The following is a 23,914-nucleotide window of genomic DNA, read 5'->3' on the forward strand; positions in this document are numbered from 1 at the left end:
GCCAAAACAGCTGCATTTTAAAAATTAATATGACAACCTTTGTCTCTTAATTACAGTAGTTAGATAATTTAAATATAATTTCTAACATATTTGGGTTTAAATCTACCATTTGCCTGTCTCTTTTTGTTTACTATAAAAAATTTAAAAATTGCTTTACATTGTACCATTTTAGTTACATATTGTGCCAGCAGAAAATTACAGTATAAAATTGGCTGATTAAAGCCTGATATTTTCTTCACTTCCTGATAAATTCAAGGACGCTGGAACACTTAAATGCATATATTCCCTTCTAAATAGATATAAACAAATATATGCCCTAAATATATATATATATATATATTTTTTACCTTAATACCATAATATATGTTAGATTTATATATACTTTAGATGACAAAGGACTTCTTTATTTTTTTATATTAAATATTCATTAATGTATCTATGAATTTATCATTTCTGTTTCTCTTTATTTCTTTCTGTTTTTATTTTTCTTCTATGTGAAGAACTTCATTAGTATAACTTATAATATTATATACTGGTGACAGATTTTTTCAGTTGTTTGTCTAAAAATGAATTTGGCCTTCATTCTTGGAAGGGTATTTTTTTTTTACTGAATATAGAATTTTCAATTAACAGTTATTTTTATTTTCACACATTAAAAATGCCACTTCAGCGTCTTAATTTCTGTGGGGATTTTAGCTTCGGCGTTACCGTTGCTACTTTGAAGGCAGTGTCGATTTTCTCTAGCTATTAGATTATTTTCTTTTTCTTTGTTTTTCAAGCATTTTAGATACGATTTTATTTGTTTTAATTGAGGTTGGTGTTTATAGAGCTTCTTGTATCTGTAGCTTGATGTGTTTTGTCAATTTTGAAACATAGCTGTTATCTCTTCAAATATTGAATTGTTGCATTCTGTTGCCTCTCTTTCGCATCATTGTATTGGACCGTTTTACCACACTCCAGATGTCCCTGTACTCTTTTCAGTATTTTAAAAATCTTTTTACCTTTCCTGGCTTCAATCCACTTTTTTCTTTTTGGTTTGTTTTTTCTTTTTCAACTTTAGCTAATATGTGGAATTGGATTGCTAAATCAGATTTATGTAAATCAGAAATCCTACCCAGTATCAACTGTTACTAATCATACGTATAGCTGATTCACTTTGTTATAAAGCAGAAGCTAACACACCATTGTAAAGCAATTATACTCCAATAAAGATTTTTTTTTTTTTTTTAAAAAAAAGAAAGCATGCAATCAAGAAGCTTAGGTGAAGTGGCGAGAGTTTTGGGACACCGGTGATGGTCTCTACTGGTGATGGCTCCTTACTACATTAGGCATGTCTCGATGGCTTAGAATAGATGAGGTATCTAAGTGAGAGACAATGTACAATTTACTTGTTTTAGATTGAACAGCTATCTTATTTCCTGTTAAAGAAACTGCAGTTAAAAAAATTCAAAAATAGCTACATTATCATCATTATTCCTTAACACTGAGTATTTTGTTTTTGAAATGATTCTCTTTATTCCACTTAATGTGTTTCTTAAATTACAACAAACTATCTATTATCATTATATTTAATATATTAATACAATTATAACTAAAAATCTATCATTATATTATTTTCATCTTTATCTTTTCATGACTTTCTAAAGGTTCTTCAGTATTTCCTTGCTTGGTTCAATACAAATGCAATCAAGTAGAATATGTCCAAAATTGTGGTCAGCTTAATTGACCAAAACCAATTTACAAATAACCAAGAACTTAGAAATTATCAGAATATGAAACTTATATAAGTTCTTGGAAACTAAGCATATCATTTTGGCTGATTATATTTTAAGAACACTACATCTACGTGAGGAGCATATAAAAGGTAGTTGATAATGTAAGTAGCAAAATCGACACATTTATTTTAAAGAAGCTATTTTGGGGCGAAATTCCCTTTATTTATGAGGTCATTGCATAAAAAAAATCAGAACTCTTTTATAGTTAATGTAACACACACACACACACACACCCCTTCATATTTTTTGTCAATTATTTATTTAAATCTTCAAACTTATCACAAAGCTTTACTTTGAAGGATATTTTGACAGTTTCAGAAATAAAATTTAACTTCTCATGGGGAAAATTACAGAAACTAAAAATACTCAAATCAGTTAGAGAGAGGTTCTGAAGATTATTCCCAAAGAGAAATGTTTAAATTTTGTTTAGCAAAGGTGATATTTTTGAATTAAGGCCAAAGCTTCAATATATTGACAAGAAACAATAACATATTAGACATATAATTTTGCTATTTAACTATAAAACGATTGTCATTATATTATAGCTATAAATTTAAGTACAATTTTCATTAACCTAATTATTATCAATCCAGAGAAACATCTTTTATTATTCTCTTCCAGTACAAAAATTACAAAGTCTCTATTTGAGGCATAATTTGGACTTTTAATAAAATAAATGTAGATTTGTATTTTTTGACATGTGTATCATGAAATTTTTGGTAGGACCACTAAGGGGTTTATTTTAGAAGTGTGGGCAGAATACTGTAACAAAAATAGAATGATAATACAACTTTTAGAAGCTACTAGGATATTCTCAAAAATCTGTTAATTTTTTCTCCTTTCTTCTTTATGGATGTTTGTGTGTTTGTTAACTTGTTGATTGGTTGATTTCTCTTCAGGCTTCTTTACTAAATGTATCACTTATTAGTGAATATACTTTGAAGTTTCTTGAAAATCTGCTATCAGCTATTTATTTTTGTAGTAATTATACTTTTAAACAAATGGAATGATGTGTTTATTTTTTTAAACCTCATTACATTCTTTATCATCTCTATCAATCTATCTATCTTCTATTTTTCTATCTCCTGTCCATTTATCTATCTATCCATTCATCCATAATTGCTTGTTACTGGTTGTATAATCTTTAGTTTTGACTTTTAAATACTAAATATTATAGACAGAATTTAGCTTTCATATGTAGACACATTTTGTATGAGCTATTGAGTACCATATGTTAAATAACTGTTTCACAATTTTAAAATGTTTAGTTTATAATGAACATTATACTTATGGTTTATAGAAGATCTGAAAATCATGATTAGAGAGTAATTTTTTTTTACATTTTTTTGTATTTTTTTAAAATAAGATTTTTAAGAACAACTTTAAATTTACAGAAGAGTTGCAAAGATAGTAACAGAGTTCCTATAGACCTTCCACTGCTTTCTCTATTTATTAACATCTAACATTAGTATGGTGCATTTGTTATAATTAATGAACCAATATTAATACATTATGATTAGCAAAAGTCCATATTTTATTCAGATTTCTTTGGTCTTTAACTTAATGTCCTTTTCCTATTCCAGTACCTTGTCCAGGATGCTACAATAAATTCAATCCTCTTGTCTCATTAGACTCCTCTTGGCTGTGACAGTTTCTTAGACTTTGCTTATATCTGATGACCTTGAAAGTTTTGAGGATAACTGGTTAGACATGCTGTAGAATATCTCTCAGTTAAGATTTGTCTGATATTTTTCTTGTGATTAGACTCTGGTTATGTGTAGTCAGAAGGAAAACCACAAGAGTTAATGTGCCATTTTCATCACATCATGTTAAGGGTACATACGATCAACATAATGTATCGTGGTTGATGTTAACCTTCATTGGATGAGATAGTGTTTGTCAAGTTTCTCCACTATAAAGTTACCACCCCCTTCCCGCCCATTTTCCATACTGTCCTATTTGGCGAAAGTCTTTATGTGCAATGCACAATTAAGGAATGGGAAGCCATGCTCCACCTTCTGGAAGATGGAGTAGCGATAATCAACTTCATAAAATAAGTCACAGATATAACATTTTTTAGCTTTGTATATAACAATTTGATATGGCCATTTAAAAATCTATGACACTTAGATTTATAAAAAAAAAATCATTACACTTTCAGCTTTTTAAAAACAATCAAGTCATCAAAAGATCTCATCTAATTTGTCTCTATTTATTTATTTATTTTCTTTATTTTTTGGCTGCATTGGGTCTTAGTTGTGGTATGCGGGATCTTTTTGTTGTTGTTGCAGTGCGCGGTCTCTTCATTGCTGTGCATAGGCTTCTCTCTAGTTGTGGTGCGTGGGTTTTCTCTCTCTAGTTGTGGTGTGTGGGCTCCCCGGTGTGTGGGCTCTGTAGTTTGCAGAATGGGGGCTCTCTTGTTGAGGCACATGAGCTCAGTAGTCGTGGCACATGGGCTTAGTTGCCCCATGGCATGTGGGATCTTAGTTCCCCAACCAGGGATTGAAAACATGTCGCCTGCATTGGAAGGCAGATTCTTTACCACTGGACCACCAAGGAAGTCCCTAATTTGTCTCTAAAGCTCCCCTTTTATTAGACCTCAAGCCATATCTTACTTGAGTCTTACCCCTTTGGTGAGTTTTACCTGGGAGTAAAGTTGGAGAATCAGAAATGGGATAAGATAGGAAGAGATGTTTATTACATACATAATGTGGTACGTAAAAATGTTTTTCATTTTAGTTCAGATGCTTTGACGTGTTTGTGTGAAATACCTCTTGTGTATATCTTCAATTCTTACATGAAATGTCTCTTACTCCTCCCCTGCCCAATAGTTCTCAAGACTGCAAAATGAAACACCCTTGATCCTACAATCAGTTTTAGAAGGAAGTAGCCTTGCAGTGTCACCAGACCTCCCACAGAGTTTTCATGGGCAAGAAACACTTGTCTGTATTAAATCATCATGGTTTCAAGGTTTGATTGTTACTGTAATGTACCTAGCGCATCCTGACTATAATGAGACTTTTAATTTAACATCTTAATTTAAATTTAGATTTAAAATCTTTTTAATTTGAGAATCTGCCACGGCCTCATCAATTTCTCCACTTCATATTCAGGGGCAATCTCTTCTACTCAGAATTATTGGAAAAGGGCTGTCTTTTTCAAGTCACAAAGGGGTTCCATAAAGAGTTTGCCAAGGTTACTACATAAGTGGGAGAAATCGTTCAAAGAGTGGAAGACTCAAAGAAGACTGGTTAATTCACTAGAAAAAATTTAATAACTTCCTCTTCCCTAGGTACCAGACATTAGGAAACAATCCCTTTATTGATTTATTATTGAGCTTGAAATTCCTTGCATTAGAGTAACTTCTTTGAGTTAAAACATTGTTTCCAGAAAGAAAGTTCTTATTAAATATAAAAGTTCTCTGGAGAAACATTGAATTAATAATAATAATAATAATGAAATAACTAACATTTAAAGGCAGATCCATGTTTTGTGCAAACTTAAGCTTATACTGTTTGCAGAGTCTACTTTAAGAAAAAAGAATATAAAATTAGATCAGGGTACTTTTAGAATAAGAAACAAAATAAATAGTACAAATTTAAAAGTCATAAATACTATGACAAGCACAAAAAATATAAAAAATTAATTATCTGCCTGGTAACCTTAATATTACATTTTTTGTCTGACTACTCATTCATCTGGCCATACTTTAAAACTATCTTCTCTACAGAGAATAGAAATGTATCAGTCTTTCTTTTTCATGGTTGCTCAGAATGTCTATTTTATTCTTGAAAGTTTATAAAAAGTTTCTTTCAGGTTCACAGTTCTTTAGTAATGTCATGTAAATGTTAGAATTACTGTTAAAGTTGGAAAGGCTGTAAATTTTCAGGGCAGTTTAAATTTCCTTGTGCAGTTGCTGACTTAAACGTCCCTACTTCCTTCCAGTGTTTCTTTCCTTAAGACTCCCTCATATCTCTCATATCTCAATGTCACCTCTTACCCTGTCACAACCAGGGATGAGATTCAGAACAGGAGGTCTAAGTATTGCTGAGAGCTTTCTTTATGCCAGTAGAGCCAGTAATAACTGGACTTTGTACATCACACAAATACGTATCATAAATTGAAACTTATGTATTCTTTTCATTTTTTTAAATTGAAGTATAGTTGATTTACAATGTTGTGTTACTTTCTAGTGTACAGCAAAGTGAAGGACCTTGAAGCTTAAAATGCATCTGCTGAGGGTTGTGTTGATGTTTGCCTCATTTTACCCAGGAATGTCCATTAACATATTATCAGGGACTCCCTTGTATTAACTAGCTGGCCATCACCTAGAACAAAGCAAGACACTGAGGAACTTAAAACTTTAAAGAAATGTTGATGGCAGAAGAGTCCTAAATCTGGTGCATGAAAGACTACAAGGCTAAAAAGATTTGGTTGGACCTCTCTGGTGGGAGACCCAAAATATCCAAGGGACAGCATGAAGGTTCTTCCCTTAGAGGAAAAGAGAGTAAAAGAATCAGGGGGTGTTGAAGACAATCATCATCACCAAGACACTTTCTTAGCTTTGGACCTCTAATGGAGAACCGGAGTTCCTCCACCATAGCATTCTAAGGTTACCTGGAATCGTAGACTTTTCTTCCTGTCTGCTGTGTCTGCAGACATTTAGAAGAGTCCTAGACCTATTTAACTAACTCTGCTTGAGAGATGTAAAGGAAATTTCATAAGTGTTTGATGAAGATGGAGTAAGGGACAGGACAGAGCCCCCTGGACAAGGGGAAAGCATGGGTTAGAGCAAGGACAGTGTGAAAAGTGACCACAATCCCAGGGAACGGTGATTTTAGAAGGCCTGGTAGGAAATGGTAGGTGTAAGGAAGCATCCAAAGATGAAGTTGTTTGAGAAGGTGGTCGAGACTAAGGAATTTGGACTCATAGTATATCTCAGGCTAGAGAGTACTACAGAATCTTTGGTAGTACAGAGACATGAGGTTATTTATTTCAGGACATATAAAAATGGATCTGAATTCAGCAATTTGAAAAGTATATTATTTCTTTGAGGGAAAAAAGTCTCCCAGCACAAATCCAGCAGTTTTTTTGTTCGTTTGTTTGTTTGTTTTTAATGGTACTTGGGTGGCCTAAATGAGCTAACACATCTCTACAACAGATTTGATTCAAGGAAAACTAAACCAGTCAGAAATCGTTCTTACATTTACAGGTATACAGTAGATAAGTGTTCAGATGTTAGATTTTATGACTGAACCTAATTATTTTTACCAACAACTATTCCAAATGTATAAACACGGAGTCACTAGAATGTTTAAGAAAGTAAATGTTTAAATATTGTAGTGATTTCCCCTTTCCTGGAAATCATAGGATGTTTCATGTATTTTAGCAGCATTAACATCTAGGTAATATTGTTATGCAAAGGTAATATTGTGTTTAGTCAACTAATTTGTGAATCTTAAACATCTAAAATAACAATTATTATTCTTATTATTTTTAACCAGAGAGAAAAATTAAACCAAATCGAATGAAAAAAGTAGTTTATTTCTTGGATTTTTCCATTTTGCACGTTTTTCCATAGGATTTTCTTTTACAAGTCCCATCCTCCCTTGTGGGATGGGGTACAGTCCTCCTGCAGTGAGCTGCCAGCACAGGGAATTCGAGCTACCAAAACGTGGCAAGGAACATTATCTGCTGGTCTTTTGTTTTCCTGTCCGATGTTTGCAAACATTTTATTTTCTTCTAAGTTCAAAGTTGGTGTGTTTTCAGTAAAAATGGCACAACTAAAAAAAATGAAGACTTACTTTTTTTCCATCTAAATAGGGTGGGCTAAAACTATCAAACTTTTCATTCAGACACATCTACAATGCACATCCTTGCTCTTTGCTACAGGAGTCAATGAAATGAAGACATACCATTACTCCCAGGAGAGCTATAGAAAAAAAACCAGAAATTTTATATTTGGCAATACACTTTGGGTTATGTTTAACACGTTTATGTACGGAGGAGAGTGTACACATAAACGGCATGGACTGAAAAAAATTTAGTACTTTCCACGGATGATAAATTGTGCTCTATTTAACAACCTGTTTTAGGGTCAAGTCAACATATTCTAGGTAGAGCTAAAGAACTCTGATGATAAATCTTGTTATACCTAACATTATTTCTTTAAATGTACAAATTACAAATAATTTAAAAATAATCTTACATATGGCTGATCCTTTTCCTTCAGTCTTGTGTTTCTGATTTCTAAGTGTTTACATGGATTATAGATGATGCCATTGCCACCTAGAAGCTTCCTTACTTTCTAGATTCTTAACTAAAAGCTAGTTAGACAAGCCATATATTTCAAGGAAATTGAAACCATCATGAGATTACATGTAAGCAAAACCCTTACCAGAAGAGATGCATTTTATTATTTCTGACACTTTGTATAAACCATCATAAAATTCTATTACAAATACATCTATAAATAGGGCCACATTTATCTATAATAAAAGGTTAGACAGGTAACACAGATTTCACTGCACTTAAAACCTTTCAGCATTACCAACTTATTCAGTCTTTTCTTCAACTTTCACGAAACTTCTCTCTCGTGCTTCTCTTTCCATCAACACGACTGTTCCTTTACAGTCTCCTTCGCTGGTGCATATTGTTTTGCTTGCTGTTTATAAGTCACTAGAACCAGGGAACATCTATGAGAGTAACTTCACTTTTTCCTACATAGTATACACTGCCTGAAGCTTGCAAAAATGTGTAATTACCCAGAAAGTTTTTTCCTGAGTAATAAATTTTGTTCATACTTGAGAATCATGGCAAAGGTGTCAATTTCTTTGAGTTTATCCTACTCACAGTTTATTGAGCTTGTTGGATATACATAGTAATGGTTTTCATTATTTCTGGGAAATTTGGGACCACTGTTTCCACAAATATTCTTTCTGCTCCTTTCTTTCCTTTCCTAGGACTCCAGCTGTGCATATGTTAGTACTCTCATGATGTACCTCAGATCTCTGTTCTTTTTTCTGCATGTTTTTTTCTTTCTGTTCTTCAGACTAGAAAATTTCACTTGACCTATTTTCAAGTTCACTGGTTCTTTCATCTTCTGGCTCATCATGCTGTATAGCCCCTCTAGTGAATTTTTCATTTCAGTTATGCTTTTTTAATTTCAGAACTTCTATGTTGTCCTTTATTATAATTTTAACCTCTTTATTGATACTCTCCATCTGGTGAGACACTGTTCTCATACTTTCCTTTAATTCTTTAGATGAGGTTTCCTTTAGTTCTTTGAATAAATTTTTAATAGCTCAAGTCTTTGTCTGATAAATCCAGCATCTATCTGGGCTTCCCCAGGGATAATTTCTATTCTGTATTCCTGAGTATGAGGCATAGCTTTTGTTTCTTTTCATGTGTCCTTATTATTTGTTGAAGACTGGACATTTTAAGTAATATAACTGGGCAACAATGGATGTCAAATTCTTCCTGCTCCCAGGATTTTTTTTTAATACTGTACACTGTTGCTCTTGTTGCTATTTATTTGTTGAATGACTTTATTGGGCTAGTTCTTTAAAATTTGTATTCTTTATCATGTGTAGCTGATGAAGCCACTGCTTGATAGCTTAGTGGTCAGGTGATAATTAGACAGACACTTCCTTAAATACCTTAAGCCAATAACTCTTCCACTGTTTGCATAGGACTCTGTGTGTGTTCAGACATAATTTCCATGTTCTGGCAGTTTATGACCCTGCCTCAGCCTTCACTTCTAGCTTGTGCACAGCCTCAGGGTCAGGCAGAAAAAAAAAAAAAAAAAAAATGATGTCTTTCTTAGGTCTTTCCTGGGCATGCACACATCCCTGCACAAGCACATGGCCTTCTAGATGCTCCCAAAATGTCAGAACTTTTCAGAGCCTCCTATGGACTTTTTATTCTCCTGATTTTCCTTGTCATCTCTTCGATCATCCATTTCTTTATCCCATTTCTTTATCTCAGCTGCTATCACTGCATTAGGAAGCAGCAATGTTACACAACTGACATTGCTTTTTTTTTTTTTTTTTTTTTTTTGATACACACTCTGAGGATGGGGCATTACTCACTAAGTGAGCTAAGTCAGGTTAAATAATGACAAGCTCTGTGAATGGAGCTTTTAGAAGCTTCCAAATCAAATAGTGATAATTCTTTGGAGATGGGGTTTTTGGAGGGAGAGCTCTAACCTATTCCTTCTCCAGTGGCTGCTAGACTGCTGTTTTTCATAGCTACTGTTGTTCCAAGACTGCTGTTTTTCAAGGCTACCATGGAGCTGGGGAGAGGAATAGGTGAATAGGAAGTTTCAAAATGTGGCAATTCTTGATGTTCTTACTGACAGTCAACTCTTTTTTTTGAATAAACACTTAGCAAACTGTTTCAAGCCTTTGGTTAATTTCCAGAGTTCTGAAAAAGTTGATTTTAACAGTTTTTTTCCAGCGTTAATATTTTTCTGGAGGAGTGGATTTTGGAGGTCCTTACCCTGCCATTTGGAAGTGCTTCTCTTTTATCTGTAGAGTTCTTTGTAAATTCTGAATACAAGTGTGTTTTTTTTAATCAGATATATGATTTGCAAATATTTTCTCCTTGTCTTTGGTTTGATTTTTATCTCTTAACAGTATCTTTCAAAAAGCAGAGACTATTAATGTTGATGGATTTCAATAAATCAATTAACTTATTTAATAAATTGGGCTTTTTTTCCTATATAAGAATTATTTGCCTAATCAAGGTCACAAAACTTTCTTCTATTTTCTTCTGGGATATTTATGGTTTTAACTTTTATATTTGGGACCATATTCCATTTTGAGTTAATTTTTGTATATGATGTGAAGTGTGAATCAAAGCTCATTTTGAAAATATGGATATATAATTTTTCTAGCATCAGTTGTTAACAAGACTAGATGTTCTTGTTGATATGTATTTATATCTTGATCAGAAATCAGTTGTTCATAAATATGTGCATCTATTTCTAACATCTTAATAGTATCAAGTCTTTGGTCAATGATTACAGTATATTCCTTTATTTATTTTGGTCTTTAATTTTTCTCAGCAATGTTTTTTCATTTCCAATGTTCTTTTCTAACACAGTTGTAATCATTCAATGCTAGCATATAGAAATGCAGTCTTTTTTATAATGATATTATACTGTTCAACTTTTCTGAATTCACTTATTAGTTCCAGTAGCTTTTTTTTATAGATGCTTTGGAATTTTCTACATAGGCAATCATCTTGCTTATGAACAAAGACTGTTTTATACCTTCTTTTAAATAAAGATACTTTTAATTTTAATATTTTTATTGCACTATCTGTAATCTATAGTACGATGTTGATCATCCTTGTGAAAGTGAACATCTTTGCCTTGTTCAGGGTCTTAAAGGGAGAATATTTAGTTTTTCAGCATTTAATATGATGCTGGCTGTAGTGTTTTCATGGGTGTTCCTCACCAGTTTGCAGAATTTTCCTTCTATTTCTAGTGTGAAGAGACATTTTTTTCAGGATCACTTGTTGGATTTTGTAAAATACTCTTTTCTACATTTATTGAGATGATCATATGGCTTTTTAAAAAATGTTAATATCATAAGTTATATTGATTAACTATAAGATATTTATTCCTCTCTTATATCTTCTGCTAATATTATTTTTGTAATATCTGTTTATAATGTAAGCAAGGCACATTTTAAAAGTGAATAACTATAATATATTCAGGATATAATAATCATAATCAACAGAACTATACTTAGACTCCTCTGAGGCAGTATACACAAATATAAGTTAGAGAGAAATTCATAGTTTTTCTACATTAGCATGAGGTATTATATTTTCCTATTGTGTATGTTTGTTCAAATGCAATACCATAGTCACTAATAGAAAATTGTATGTCTTGTTAAGGCATTAAAGTAAATAATATTTAAAATGTGTCTTTCTAAATAAAATACATTATTCAGAACTGATAAAATTTGCAAGTGGTAAGTGATATTTTAAATTTTTTAAGTTTCTAAAATTTGCGCCTTGTCCTTACCCATTAACTATTCTGATTCCTAAAGAATATATAAGTAAAAGTGTTCGTTTTGATAGCATTGACTGACCTAATTCACAAAAGAAACATGAAAAAATGGCAGCAAAATGACCCATTTGTTAATAACCTACGTTAACACAAAACAAAAACAAAACAAAAACAACAGCAACAACAAACATCCAGGGAATAAACTCTTGGATTTCTTAGGCATAGTTTTTCCTCCTAGGCAGCAGCGATTTACCAGATAGAATAAGTGAGGCAACACAAATTTACAAATGCTTATTACACAAACTTATTTACAAACGCTTTAGCAAATGACACAACTGGATAATGCCCAAGAAGTTTTGAACTTGTAGTTTCAGTGTTATTCCTTCTATTTTCTAATCAAATCTAATACCCCTTTAAAAGTTAACTCCCTTTTTGCACAAACCTCAGTTAAACTACTCCACAGAGATTGTCCTACAGTGGAAGTAGTTAAATAACTTATAACTCTGGCCTTGGTTATTATTGCTTACTTAGTTTGCATGTAACATTTTCATTACAGAATTATTAACATGAAAAGAGGACCCAATACCTGGATCCATTAAGAGAGGCACCTACGCCATCCAGTTCTATCAAGTTCCTGAATACACATGATTGAATTCCAACCCTGCTCTTAACCTATTTCACTCTTTTGATTTCAGGAAGATAAGCATTAACCACCTTCCTCTATCATAACTAGTCTCTTTCTCTTGACATTTCTTTTAAATTGTCTGATTGTAAATATCCTATTTCTGTTAAATGCACAAATTATTGCTCCAATATAGTATATTTGTTTATGATAACTGCAAACAGCAATCTCCCTAATACATATCTTTATGAATTTTTTTCTCCTTATAGAAAGAAGTCCACCTTTTCATTTTTCCATATCCTCACCAGCTGATCATAAGTTTTATAAAATACTTTGCAACGTAACTCATTCTGTTTAATTTCATCCATGAAAACCAGTTTCGAACTTCAGTTAACTTTCAAAGTAACAGCTGCATTGTTTCTTTTATCTGGCAAAAGTAGCAAGATAATTGGTTTTATATAAATGTTGATCAAAAAAGACTATTTAGAAAAGGTTACACCAAAACAGAATCTCATTTCCCAACTCGCTAACAAATTCCAATGTGCATGTTTTTTATTTTTCAAGAAATAAAGTTTAGTTGTCTTTTTATATTGATTTATCATAAACTTCCCTAAATATTATTAAATTGATGATTCTCCCACTGAAAGTGTATCCATAAATGAAGAGAAAAATGTATTTAAACCTGGTCTCTTTTGGACTTACGTTTTGAGTAAAAAAACAAGAGATCTTAGGATCTGTAGTGTGCATAAAGCTGCAAGACTCTTCTGTCATTGTGAAAGCATACACGTAAATTTCCACGTGCATAACCTGGTGTAAAATATCTTTTCGTTGGGCATCAGAGATAATAGAAGGCCAGCGGGGTGAAAATTAGCTGTGATTTTCACTGGACCGTTCCGCATCACCTGGTTTCACCAACTGTGACTTACATGTGGTACAAAGTGCCTGAAGGAGCAGATGCAAGGATGTTCATGTCCTGAGCATGTAGTCCTGTTGGTATCAAAGCAGCTCACTGGAGGATACTTCAACCCCCAAAGACTGTTTGACCACATTTCCAGAGCTTTCTGATATAAAAGACTTTAAGAAATAAAAGATAATATACTAAAGCTTTCATCCCTATCCCCTCAGACTCCATTATAATCACCTTCTGAGAAAGTACACCTCATTACAAAACCAAATTGCTTGCCTCCCAAGAGCTACTTCTAAGTCTGGGTGGATTTTACTTATCCTCCAAACAACCAAAAATAATCAAGATGATTGTCTTAGTTTGACAATGTCTGATGGCTTTTGCATAATAAAGTCAGAAAGGTTTTCTTTGTTTATTTTTTAAAGAAAATTCCGTCTGATAAATGAAGACTGTGTATAATTGATGCATATTAAGAATAACGTTATTAATTCACATCATATGAATACTTATAAAGAGTTGTATTAAAAAAGCAGAGTTTCAGTTTATCTGAATTTAGGGAACTTAATCACATCACTTAGAAATTATCCAGAAGTGTCTAACCTTATTTTATTTCTATATTATTTAATCTATCTTCTGTCCTTGAAATATTTTCCCTTGGTATATGTTTGTCTAAAATGTCTAAAATGCAATAGCATAATCATTAATACAGCTTATATAAAAGCCTTATTTTTTAAGGCAATAAATCAAGTAGTATTCAAAATGTTTCTTTCTAAATAAAAGGTATTATCAGGTGCCAAGGAGAATCTCAAACAAACTTTTGGGAGAAAGCAAGCAGAAAGTGTGACCATAAATTTAATATACCCTTCAGTTCAACATTACATGATCAAATGAATCACTGCTTTTCTATATTCTTGTGTGGCATTGCTTTGGTTAGTCTTGAGTTGCCCTCACTGTCTTTGGAACCGTAGACAACTAATAAGACCCACATTATCAAGAAACTTAAAGATGAAGTGCTGCTATAGTTCTCAATTCAGACATGCTGGAAATATTTGGAGGAGCAGCGTGGTAAGTATATTTGCACGATTACGTGAATAGTCTCCTAAGATGAAATTTACTATAAAAGATGGTGGGGGTGGAGGAAGGAGAGGGAGGGAAGGAGAGAGACAGACAAAGAAAGAAGTGGGGGAGAATCAACTGATTGATTGTTGGCAGGAGCTATCCTGTGCATTGTAGGATGTTTAGCAGCAGGATATTTATCGCTAGATATCAATTCCACTCCCTGCCTTCCCCCCTACCCCCAGTTATGACAACCAAAAATGCCTCTAGACATTGCTAGATGTACCCTGGGGCAAACTCATCCCTGGTTGAGAACCGCTGATATAAAGGAAGGAGGGTTTTGAGCATAACCTTGCATTGTATTACTCAGTCATTTGGATTGGCCTGTTCTGTACCCCGATCAATCCAACCAGGATCAATCGTGCAGAGGATGAACTCCATAGAACCTATTAGGAATATTGGCAGACCTGATGGCTACAGCTGGGTGAAGGAGTTTATCAGAACAACACTCAAAGATATATCATGTGAGCCAGCTCCTGGGAACTTTCTGAAAAAATAAATACACACACACACACACACACACACGCACACACACACACACCCCAAGGGTTAACCTCTCTTTTTATTCTAGTCTCATGAAATGATTGTACAGAATTTTTAAACCCAGAGAGGACTGAATGACAACACAGGCCTTATTGTACCATGAACCCCTGGTCTCAGAGGGTTATCTCGTGTCCAGAGGCATTGGCATCACCTGGAAATTTGTTACAAATGCAAATTTTCATGCCTGACCCCAGACTTACTGAATCACTCTTCGTTCCATAATTTTCTAAGAATATTTTTCATGAACAGGTTTTGAATTTTATCAAATTACTTTTCTGCCTCTTTGGAGATGAGTATTAAGATTTTCTTTTTAATCAGTTTATGTGCCTGATTTAAAAATACATTTTCTTATGATAAAAAAATCTTTGTGTGCCTGGAATAAATTCAACTGGTAAAAAGATATATTATTCCTTTTATGTATTATTGGGTTTGTGTGGCTAATATTTAATATATGACTAAGCACCTATATTAATGAGTGAAATTAGATTGTAGGTTTTCTTTCTTATGCTGTCCTCACCTGGTTATGGTTTCAAGTTTGTACTAGCCTCATGAAACTAGTTGGGGAATACTACCTCTCTTTTCTATAGGATTCTATGAAATGTTTCTATAGGATTCTAATTCTCTCCTTTTGAGTGTTTGAAAGTACTCAGCTCTAAAGCTATGTGGGTCCAACATTTTCTCTGTTGAAAAATTTTTAAATAACAATTGAAATTGTTCATGATTATAACATCATTTAGGACTTAGTTCTGTCTTGAATCATGTTTCTTAATGTATACTTTTCTAGTAATTTCTTTTTCCATCTAAGATTTTCACTATATTGGCTTGAAGTTATTCAAAATATTTTTTTTTATCCTTTTAATTCCTTGTTGGTCAAAGTGTGTTCTGCAGCGTTAACATCACCTGAGAGTGTTATAGAAATGCGCATCCTCAGCTCCCACCCCAGATCTGCTTAATGAGGTCCCTGTTGCAGGCAGAATTGTGTCCCCTAAATTAATATATTGAAGTCTTAATCCTCAATACCCCAGAATACTACAGTAATTGGAGATAGGGCCTTTGTAGAGGTAATTAAGGTTAAATGAGGTCATACAAGTGGGCTCTAATTAAATATAGTCGGTGGCCTTATAAGGAGAAGTAGAGACATGGGGTTGCCTGAGCACAGAGAGAGCCCATGTGAGGACACTGGGGAAGGTGGCCGTCCACAAGCCAAGGAGAGAGGACTCAAGAGGAACCAAAACTACCAGTGCCTTGATGTCGGATTTTTAGCTTCCAGAAATGTGAGAAAACAAATTTCTGTTGTTTAAGCCTCCCAGCCTGTGATATTTTGTCATGACAGCCCTAGCACACTAATATCGCCCTCAAGTTATTTTTAAGCACATTCAGTTTTGAGAAGCATTGTTTAGTCTCTTCTGATCTACACTCATATTCTCCCTTTCATTATGACTATTGCTTACTTGTGCCTTGGCTCTATTTTCTTCTTGATCAGTGTTTCCAGAAGTTTATCCATTTCATTAGACTTTTTAAACAACTAACTTTTGACTCTCTTGATCCTCTATATTATATCTTTATTATTTTATTAGTTTCTTCTATTATATTTATTACTATTTTATTACTTTGTATGAATCTATTCCATTTTTCTCTGAATTTTTAAGGTGAATGTAACTGACACATATAATGGGGCATACTATTAATATCAAACTAGATAGACATGTTGGGTTTTGACTAGACATATTGATAATATGAAGTTATTAGTTTAATTATCCATATGTCTTAGAAATTTTGAGACTTCTTAGATTAGCCAAAATTTGAAAAGACTTCGCTCTCCTCATTTTAGCAAATTCTCAGTGCACTGAGTACTTTGTCAGTGGATTCTTTGTGACATGGGTGTGGGATGTTTGGGATGCTTCAGCTGCAAAGAGATGAGGTATAATGGTTTTCAGAAGTGTCACAGCCATACAGTGGGAAGCCTGAAGTTTGTTCAAGCACCAATAAGGACCTAATTCTTCTTCTCAAAGGGAGTAAGGCATAACTTTTCCATACTGTACATCGATATTTCACAGATAATCAACAAATCCTGCTGATTTTGCTTTGATATTTTCCTATACCTTCTTTCAAAATCTTAGTCCAAAACACTATTATCCCTCAGAAGAACTACCATAATATCATCCTACGTGGACTTGGATCACTTCAAATTAGTTTTCACACAGAAGTCAGTATTCATTGACGAATATGTCATATTACTCTTTTAAAAAAATTTAATAAATTGCTGTTGTTTGTAGGATAACAACCAAGTTTCTCATCATGGTGCATAGGACTCTTTGATCTCATTCTTTCAGCCTTGCCAGGCTTGTCTCTTAACACTATTTCTTTTTTGTGAGGATTCTACATTTTCAGGATGTTAGTTTCATTAACCTCCCCTGAAGGGTTTCATGCATGCTGACTTTTGGATCAACCTCCAGCATACCTTCTCCCAGTGAATTATTCCTAACCCTTCATGGCTCTATCTAAATATCAGGGCCCTGAATCCAGAGACTACATCCAGTTCCTCAGCTATAAGCTCCCAATGGCATCATGGCAGTTCTCACAATGGCAATTCAGTAATTAACTGTGCATTTAGGTATTTAAAGTCTTGTCATGTTGCAATCATATAATCTTCATAGGCAGATAGCAGGCTTGTCTCATTCACCACCCCAGTGTTTCAAAGTAAGTGAAAGTAAGTAGAGACTAATTTAAAGCAAGTGTAATAAAAATTTTCAGTACACTTCTTGTGCAACCAAGTGTAGTAATTCAAATTCAGTTATATTTTTCAAAATTATAATGAGGGGCTTCCCTGGTGGCGCAGTGGTTGAGAATCTGCCTGCCAATGCAGGGGACACGGGTTCTAGCTCTGGTCTGGGAAGATCCCACACGCCACAGAGCAACTAGGCCCGTGAGCCACAACTACTGAGCCTGCGCGTCTGCAGCCTGTGCCCCGCAACAAGAGAGGCCGTGACAGTGAAAGGCCCGGGCACCACGATGAAGAGTGGCCCCTGATTGCCGCAACTGGAGAAAGCCCTCGTACGAAATGAAGACCCAACACAGCCAAAAATAATAAATAAATAAATAAATAAATAAATAAATAAATAAATAATCCTTCCCTCTACTTTAAAAAAATATATATATATGATGAAATTTATAAAAGATAAGAAAACTGTTATAACACTGATAATAATGGTTATGTATGTGTGTTTTCTTCAGATAAATACCCAGAAGTGCAATTGCTGGGTCATATGGCAGTTCTATTTTTAAATTTTGAGAAACCTCCATACTGTCTTCCACAGGGCTGTGCCAATTTACAGGTCAATCAATACTGCATGAAGCTTCCCTTTTCTCCACATCCTCAACAACACTTGTTATTTGTTGTCTTTTGGATGATAACTACTCTGATAGGTGTGAGGTAGTATCTCACTATGGTACTGATTTGTTTTTTCCTGATGATTACTGCATCTTTTCATGTGTCTGTTGGCCATATGTAAGTTTTCTTTGGAAAAACGTCTATTTAGGTCCTCTGCCCATTTTTAAATTGGGGTTGTTTTTTTGATGTTGAGTTGTATGCATTCTTTGTATATTTCAGATATTAACCCCTTAACAGATATATTGTTTGCAAATATCTTCTGCCACTTAGTAGGTTGCTCTTTCATTTTGCTGATAGTTTCCTTCTCTGTGCTTTTTAGTTTGATGCTGTCCCATTTGTTTATTTTTGCTTTTTTTCCTTTGCCTGAGGAGACCTATTCAAAAGAAATATTGCTAGACTGATGTCAAAGAGCATACTGCCTATATTTTCTTCTAGGAGCTTTATGGTTTCAGGCCTTAACATTTAAGTTTTTAATCCATTTTGAGTTTATTTTTGTGTATGATTTGAGAAAGTAGTCTAGTTTGATTCTTTTGAATATAGCAGCCCAATTTTCCCAGCACGATTTATTGAAGAGACTATCTTTTCCCCTTTGTATATTCTTGCCTCCTTTGTCATAGATTAATTGACTCTATGTGGATGGGTTTATTTCTGGGCTATTTATTCTGTTCCATTTATCTATGTGTCTGTTTTTGTGCTGTACCACATTGTTTTGATTACTGTAGCTTTGCAGTATAGTTTGATATCAAGAAGCATGCTACTTTCAGCTTTATTCTTCTTTCTCAAGACGGTTTTGACTATTTGGGGTCTTTTGTGTTTCCATGCAAATTTTACAATTGTCCTAGTTCTGTGAAAAATGCCATTGGTATTTTGATAGGGCTTGTGTTGAATCTGTAGATTGCTTTGGGCAGTGTGGTCATTTTAACAATGTTAATTCTAATCCATGAGCACTGCATATCCTTCCATCTGTTGTGTTCTTTAATTTCTTTCATCAGTGTCTTACAATTTTCTGAGTACAAGTCTTTTACCTCCATGGTTAGATTTATTCCTAGCTATTTTATTCTTTTTGATGCAATTATAAATGATATTGTTTTCTTAAGTTCTCTTTCTGGTAGTTCATTGTTAGTATATAGAAATGCAACATATTTCTGTATATTAATTTTGTGTTCTGCAACTACTGAATTCATTTATTTGTTCTACTAGTTTTTTGGTGGAGTCCAGGATTTTCTATGCATAGGATCATGTCTTCTGCAAACGCTGACAGTTTTACTTCTTCCTTTCAAACTTGGATTTTTAAAATTTCTTTTTCTTGTCTGATTGCTGTGACTAGGACTTCTAATATTATCTTGAATAAAAGTGACGGGAGTGGGCATTCTTGTTTCATTCCTAATCTTAAAGGAAATGCTTTCAGCTTTTCATCATTGAGAATAATGTTGGCTGTAGGTTTGTCACATATGGACTTTATTTTGTTGAGGTATGTTCCCTTCATGCCCACTTTGTCGAGAGTTTTTATCATAAATGACTGTTAAATTTTGTCAAAAGTTTTTCTGCATCTATTGAGATAATCATATGATTTTTATTCTTCAATTTGTTAATGTTGTGTATCACATTGATTTATTTTATGGATATTGAAACCTCTTTGCACCCCTGGATAAATCCCACTTGATCATGGTATATGATCTTTTTGAGTACAGTTAAATTTGATTTGCAATCCCTTTTGTGGTTTTAATTAAGCATTTTACATGATTCCATTTTCTCTCCTTTCTTAGCCTGTCAGCTATAGTTCTCTTTTGCTTTTTAGGTGATTGCCCTAGAGTTTGCAATATATATTTACAGTTAATCCAAGTTTGCATTCAATTAACATTATATTGCTTTACAGGTAGTACATGTACCTTATGATAACAAAATAATTCTAATTTCTCCTTCCTATTCCTTTTATCATTGCTGTGATTTGTTTCACTTATACATAAGCATACATAATCAAATACATAGTTGCTATTACTATTTTGAACAAGCTATTATCTGTTAGATCAATTGAAAATAAGAAAAATGAAAGTTTTTATTTTACTTTTACTTAGTTCCTCTTTGATGTTCTTCCTTACTTTATATAGATCCAAATTTCTGACCTATATCATTTTCCTTCTCTAAAGAACTTATTTTAACATTTCTAGCAATGTGTTCTCCTGGTAACATATTCCCTCAATTTTTGTTTGTCTGAGAAAGTGTTTATTTCTTCTTCACTTTTGGAGGATAATTTTGCAGGGCACAGAATTCTAGGTTGGTGTTTTTTTTCCCTCAAGACTAAATATTTCACTGTACTCTCTTCTTGCTTGCATGATTTCTGAGGAGAAGTTAGATGTAATTCTTATCTTCACTCCTCTTTAGCGAAGGTGATCCCCCCCACCTCTACCTTCTTTCAATATTCTTTATATATCTTTTTTTCTACAGTTTTACTTCAAATATTATTGCTTCAAATATTCAAAATATTATTCCTTCAAATCTTTTTTTTTTTAACTCTTTACCTTCTTTCTTCTTTTTATAGTATTCTCATTTTTCGTAGTTGTCCCACAGTTTTTGGATACTCTGTTTTTATTTTCCAGTCTTTATCAATTTTGGAAGTTTCTATTGAGATATCCTCAAGCTTAGAGTTACTTTTCTGAGCTGTGTCCAGTCTACTAAGGAGCATTCTTCATTTTAGTTAGAGCATTCTTTATCTCTAGAATTTATGTTTTTTTCTTTCTCAGTATTTCCATCTCTCTGCTTACATTGCCCTTCTATTCTTATATGCTGTAGATTTTATCCATTAGAGCCCATAGCATATTAATCCCTGTTTTGAATTACCAGTCTTATAATTCCAACATCCCTGTTAGATCTTAGTCTGGTCTGATGCTTGCTATTTCTCTTCAAACTCTTTCTTTGTCTTTAAGTATGCCTTATAATTTTTTCTTGATAGACAGACATGATCTTCTAGGTAAGAGGAACTGCAGTAAACAGGCCTTTAGGGGTAAGGTGTAGGTAGGGAAGGGGAGCGTTCTATAGATCTATGATTAGTTCTCAGTCTTTCAGTGTGAGTTTTCCTCTGGACTCTGAACTTCACCAATCCTTCTCATTTCAACCCTGTCCCCCTTACTTGGGATAAGAAATCTAGAGTGAACTGGAGTTGGGTATTTTTCTTCCCTTAGGTTGATTAGGCTCTGAAAAAACCCCAATAGTGTAGGCTCTGGTAAAATACTTTCTCTTGAGGGCAGATCTTATTAAGAAAGACAGAAAGCTGTGACATATTTCAAAATGGTATCTCACCCACCCCATCGACCAGAAGTAAGAGCGTACATTTTTCTGGTATTCACTTTAAGAACTTGTTCAAGCTCCTGAAGGTAAAACTCCAAGTGTGTTGTCTCACCATAACTGTGAAACCTGGAGTTTTTACCTCTCAGACTTGTCTACATTAAGCCTCTAGCAATTCATCAATTACAATTCAGGTTTTCCTACCCAGCACTGGTTTCCACCGAGGTTTCTTCTTATGGGTTTCTCATCCCAAAATTTGTGATTTTCTATATTCACCTGTTGGTATTTCCAATTTGGGGGGGCAGCCATTTGCCCTATCACTTCACTTCTCTGAAAGATCTAAGAAGATTTGTTGATTTTTCAGCTTTATACTTGTTGTTAAGTTGGTGTGATGCCACTGTTATTTTTTTAATGCTTAGATAGCAACTATTTACTCCTCCCCACTTTTCTCCCTTGCAAAGTAGCCTAACTTAATTCAGGAATCCACCTGTCTCAATGTGGCCACATCCTTCAGGAGAGGTGGTCTCATCCATCTTGAGCTGGAGCTGAATCATATTTGGTCTAGCTGATCATGACATTTATATTCTCCTTGCTTGAAATTGGTTTAGAAATGGATATATTACAAAATTCTGCTCAAGGAGACATGAGGGAAGTTTCAGAATTCTCTTTGAAAAGGTTTCTCTTTTTCTACTGTACATTATTCTGTCTGGGTGTGATATCTGGAATTTCAACATCCATCTTGTGAATCTAAGAGGGCTATGATGAGTTTGGCAGATGAGTAATATGGATGATATCATCGAGCTGTTGAATTAATCTAATTGTGGAGCCAGCTCTATGAGGTGTTTTTATCAGAAACACTCTCATTTTCTAACTATTTGTAGACAATTTGGAAAACTCTTTTATAAGGTTTTCTGTAACTTGCTCTTGAGAGTAACTAACTTGACTCACAAATCAAAGGGTAAACAAAAAAATGGGTACATTTTACATCATTTTTTCAGTTATGTCTTTCAGTTATCAAATAGAGAGCATTTCCCTCCATAAGATTAAAAAAAAATGACCCCTGGAAATAACAGCAATTTGTAAAAATTTTGAAGCAATATTTTATAAGAAGTAAGAATCCATAGTAATTAATAAGGTGGAACCTGAAGTCAAACTTTCTTATTTCCAACACTTAACATGCAATGACCTTAGACAAGTTATCTAATTTTCTATTTCTCAGTTTTCTCATATGTAAAATAGTAATAGAAACTACTTCAGGGTTACTGTGAAGATTAAACAAGATAATCTATGTAAAGTTCTTAGCAGGTACCTGAAACATCGTAAGCACTAATAAATGTGAGTTGTTATTATAAATAACATTTTATTTTTCTGAATTACAACATTCTCCACTAATTTTTCTCTGTCTTTCAATGTAATCAAGTTCCTACAAGGGAAATTTACATGGGAATAAAGTTAGTCCCATTTATTATACCTTACTAGGTATGCTTAAAAACATTCTCAATCTGTTTAATTCTACGAGAAAGAAATTAAAATTAGATTTGTTTCAACTAAATCATTTTAGAAATAACTTTAGATTTTAGAATTGAATTTTATTCTAGTTGCACTGCTGATTTTCTATCCTTCAATATAAAACAGCAGAGCAAAAAGTTATTGATGTTATTTTTTTTTTTTAAATTATTTTGGCCTTGCAGAGCAGCCTGTGGGATGTAGTGCCCCCACCAGGGATTGAACCCCTCGGCAGTGAGAGCACGAAGTCCTAACCACTGGACCACCGCAAGGGAATTCCCTATAAGATGTTATTCTTAAGAATAAAATTTATTTGTAAAAAACTTAGTTTTCAGTTTATACCAATTTATAGGTATTGACTGTTGGTCATGAGGTCAAGATTCTGATACCTTGTATGCTTTTTAAATTAGTTCCTACAAATGAATATGGAAATGAAATGTAAGTTCCATCTAAATATCCTTGCATAATATACACCTATTTAGTATTTGACACTGATGTGTACTAGTAAGGATGAAAATAAAATTGCCATTTCCAAGATATAGTCAGTCCCTTTGCTTCCCTTTGTAACAAGGTTTTAAAAATGTGTTTTCCTGAGACTCTTATTCATTTATTTCTTAGATTTTTTTTAAAGCTATAGACCCAATGATTCCCTCTGATAGCCTTTCCTCATTTTATTCTTAATAATGACTCTTTGGGGAGCAATGCTATGGGGAATGAGATTGATCACCCATCACTGCTTCTGATGTGCTGTTTA

The sequence above is a fragment of the Balaenoptera physalus genome (assembly GCF_965194825.1).
Source record: "Balaenoptera physalus genome assembly, chromosome: 18".
Lineage (NCBI taxonomy): Eukaryota > Metazoa > Chordata > Mammalia > Artiodactyla > Balaenopteridae > Balaenoptera > Balaenoptera physalus.